Here is a 4,695-nt window from a genome sequence, read left to right as displayed (position 1 = left end):
TTTGCTATTTTTTCTCTTTTAAAGCTTGTGTTTGCTTTCATGTTACACGTTATTTATTTAGTTGCTTGTCAATTAGTGTCTATTCTCCAAGCGACAAGCACATTAGCAGCTGCAGAGATCGGAATTAAAATTCGCGGCCCAGTTGGTGCTACAGTAGCTGGGCCTGCCCGACTGAGAAAACAGCACCACTTTGTCATTTCAAAAGATGACCTTCCTCTCGCTTCTTCCTGTTTCTGGCTTCAGATTTAATTCCTACTGACTCCTCCGTGGTCACTGCATGGACGTGATGGCTTTGAGATGGATTTTTTTCAAATGCACAAAGGAAGATGTGGGCTCCCGTTAACAGCGGCCTTTGATGATGGTTACTGTAAAACAGGAGTCAGCTGGATTTGAATAACACGCTCTGAATTGCCAGCCTGGGGATCCTAACTCAGCCAGCCTAATACTCCACGCCTCCCCTCAGCAGTTCAGCAAACATTTAGTGAGGTGACATGACGTAGTAGAAACAGTCAAACAGACCTAGCTCCACTATCAGCTCCTCGATTTACTGGGGACATGACCCTAAGCAAGTGCATTAACCTCACTGAGCTTTATTTAATCTTCTGAAAAATGGGAGAATTAAACCCAGCCTCACAGGGATGTAAGAACTGAGACTGTGTGTAGAGCTTTGCAATCCGAGCTTCCATGTCTGATTCCTCCAGTGAACCAGAGGCATTTGCTTACATGGGTTAATCTCAAGGCCAGCAGGACTTTGGAGAAAAAGACAGATGATGCCAAGGCTCTATGGCTCTGGGGTGGAGACAGAAGGAGACCGTCCCCAGCCCAGCTCAGGCCTAAATCTGACTGCCGTTCACTTCAAGGCTGCAGGTAGAAGGCAGAGAAACTGCGATAACCCAGCCCAAGCAGGTTGACTTCAGAACCCAACGGCAAGGCAGGCAACCTGAGAGAGCAGTATTTTCTCATTTTCTGTTCTCAACATGCTACTGCACAGATCCAGGCAATGGAGGTATTGGGATGACTTTTCTCTGCTCACATCCCCTTTCCACTAGGATCCCCCGTCCTGCCCCGCCCAGTTAGATCCTAATACCAGCTCCCCTCTCTCACCCTCCCCTGCCCCGCACTCCAGCCCTTTTTGCCATAACACATTTCCCCTCTAACAGAGGAGACAATGGGCTTGTTTATTACGGGCGTCCACAGCTAGAATCTAAGCAGAGGTCTTTATTTTGTCCCTAGGGCCCGGGACAGTTCCTACTCTATAAATATTTGTGGAAAGATGACAACCGCAGGTGATGGGGCCTGACTTAGGGCAGGGCGGGGAGATGCAGTGAGGAGCACAAACCGGAGCGACGTTCAGGAGGAAGACGTTCTTAACTCGCTCTGTGCAGCAGGAGCCTCAGGGGCTCTTTTCAAAAACAGGAAGCCCTGCACCTTGCCACAGACTCATCACACCACAGTCTGTGGGACCAGGGTTCTGATCCTCATGCTGACAAGTCCCTGGTAATTCCAGCTCAGCCAGAGTTGAGAACAGCCAGGGTTCTCAATGCAACTGTGATGGAGAGATGCAGGTTGAGAAGACATGAGTGCTGATCCCAGCTCTGCCTCCAACTCACGGTGTGATCTCGGGCAAGCACTTGCCACACTCAGGGACTCATTTTTCCCATCTGGACCAGGAAGGGGTTGAGGCACTGGTTTTCATGAGGTGTCCCTTGAAGCCCTACTGTTTGATAGAGGGACCTCAGAGTGGGGGTGAGGCTTAGTGGGCTCCCAAGCACTCAGGACCCTGGGGGCCCCATCTTTGCTTGCCCTAGAGCTGACCCACCTGCTTTGTGTATTGGGGTTCCACATAAGATTTCTTTTTGAACAAAGGGTTCCGATTCACAGGTGTTTGGGAACCACAGGCTGGACACTGGCTGGGACTTGGGAGATGCTGGCATTACCAGCTCTGGGCTCAGGGCTTCACCTTCCCCATCTGTCTAATGTGGGGTGGACCCAATCACCCCGAAGTGCCTTCTCACCTGGGAAGTTGGAGTATTCCAGTTTCATGGTAGCAGGAGCGTTGCGAGGAAGAAAGAGAACTGGGTGAAGACAGGAGACAGTGTCTACAGACGGACAATTACCATCACACAATATAACACTCTAATGGCAGAGTCTTTTATATGAGAATAGACATTATGGAGCACAGTTCCATCAAATGAATGTAATAGACTTGTTTTATAGTACAATGCACACTGTAATTACACATTTCAATAATTCCTTCAATACATTACATAGAAACATTCTGAAGTAATGGAGTCCTGGAACCACATATAATAACACGCCTAAAGGGAGACCCTGTAGGTGGTGACAGGCCTCCCAGCTGGCAGAGAGAAGCACGACCTCCTCCAGCCCTGGGCCATGTGGCTTCTCACTGTAATCTCTGGACTCTCCGGAGGAAGTGCTTGGTCCAAGCACTTGCCAATTGAGAAGAAATCCCTTCTACAACATCATCAACAGCTAGCAGGCAGCCTCTGTAACATATCTCCAGGAATGGGGAGCTCACTACCTCACAGGTTATCTATTCAGTGGCCCCTGTCATTAAGAAATTACACACTACAAGGCTGGGCACGATGGCTCACGCCTGTAATCCCAGCACTTTGGGAGGCTGAGGTGGGTGGATTACCTGAGGTCAGGAGTTCAAGACCAGCCTGACTAACGTGGAGAAACCCATCTCTACTAAAAATACAAAATTAGCCAAGCACGGTGGCCCATGCCTGTAATCCCAGCTACTTGGGAGGCTGGAGCAGGAGAATCGCTTGAACTCGGGAGGTGGAGGTTGCGATGAGCCAAGATCGTGCCATTGCACTGCAGCCTGGGCAACAAGAGCGAAACTCTGTCTCAAAAAAAAAAAAGAAAGAAAGAAAGAAATTACACACTACAAGCATATGCATATCATCTCTAAATTCATATGATCATACTTGTACTGACTGAGGCACGAGATTCATTTACTACTGCTGTCATGGCAAATTAGCACAAACCTTGTGGCTTAAAACAACACACATTTATTATCATCTTACAGTTTCATAGGCAGAAGTCTGACATGGGTCTCACTGGGTTAAAATCAAGGAGTAGGCAGGACTGTGCTCTTTTTCTGGGGCCTTTAGGGGAGAATCTGTTTCCTGCGTTTTCCATCTTCCCAAAGTCACTTATGTTCCTTGACTCGTGGCCCCTCCCTCTGCCTTCAGCCACTCTCTGACACTTTCCCTGGTGTCACATCTCTCTCTGGCCACAGCTAGGAAAAGTTCTTCTCCCTTAAGGAATCATGGAATTAGAGTGGACCTACCTGGATAATCCAGAAAGATCTCCCATCTCAAGGTCTTTAACTTTAATTACCTCTGTAAATTCCCTTTTGTCATATAAAGTAACATATTCACAGGTTCCAAGATTAGAGTATGGACATCTTTAGGGGCTGTCATTCTGCCTACCATAGGCGCTATTTCATCATTGCAATACCTAACATATTGTGACTTCCTCTTCATCTGTACAAAGGACATCATAATGAGGGGAGGGCAGGGGACGGGAGGGGAGAGGAGGGGAGAGGAGAGAGGAAGGAAGCAGAATCCGCTGGGCTGGGAAGAGGACAGGATGGCCTGTTGCAGAGCCTGGAGGAGCTCTGAACTCAAAGACAGGGAACTTTCAAGGGAGGAGGAGGCCTGGGTAGAAAACAGGAGGTGTTGTTACCCCCACCTTAAAGGTGAGGCTGGAAACTGAGGCCCGGAGAGTTCAAATCATCTCTGTTTCTGTGGCACAGGCCCTTGCTAGGCAGCTGCTTGGACCACTGTCCTGTATCCAGACAGGGGCTGCGTGCGGCTGGGTCACTGGCTCACTCTAGGGGTGGGGCCCAGAGACTGCACCTAAAACAGGAGTCCCAGGTAGTCCCCGGGGAGGCCACCCCCATGGCCCCATCTGAGTAGGAGGCCGGCTTTCTTTCTTGCCATCAGCCTTCCTGCAACAGCAGCAAGAAGAGAGTGGGCTTCTGTGTCCTCACAGACATGGGGCTCACTGCCTGGGAGATGACCAAGTTCCTCACCCCCTCCCTTGACTGGCCTCCCCCATCTAGAGTTTTTTTTCTGCCTCCTCCCAGGGCTTTCTCTTTCATCGCTGGAACAATCACCATTGTTTTCCCAATGCCACACACACAGAAAAAAAAAAAAAAAGAGGCCCAAATCTACAGTACCTCTTTTCCAACCTCCTGTTTCATGTCCCGGCCACACTCCACTACCATGGGTCCCTCAGTGGCCTCCACGCCTTTGCACAGGCTGTTTCCTCCCCTACCCCAACCCTGTAGATTCTGCCCACCTTGAAAGATGCAGTTGGCATTCCATACTGTTCCATACTCTCCGTACTGTTCTCTCCCTGTGGAGGTGCCCACACCATTGGCTGGGCCAGAAACCTGCAGCATGGACCCTCTCCTCCTCACCCCCACCGCCAGGGCGTGCACACACACTCACACTCCTCACACACACACACAGAGACACACACTCTCACACACACACTCACACACACACAGACATACACACTCACACACAGACACACACACACACAGACACACACACACAGACATACACACTCACACACAGACACACACACACATACACACACACACACATACACACACACACAGACACACACACACAGACACACACACACAGACATACA

This window comes from Mandrillus leucophaeus, unplaced genomic scaffold (genome assembly GCF_000951045.1).
Source record: "Mandrillus leucophaeus isolate KB7577 unplaced genomic scaffold, Mleu.le_1.0 Scaffold354, whole genome shotgun sequence".
Classification (NCBI taxonomy): Eukaryota; Metazoa; Chordata; class Mammalia; order Primates; family Cercopithecidae; genus Mandrillus; species Mandrillus leucophaeus.
The sequence above is the reverse complement of the archived record's forward strand: the minus strand, read 5'-3'. Positions refer to the sequence as shown.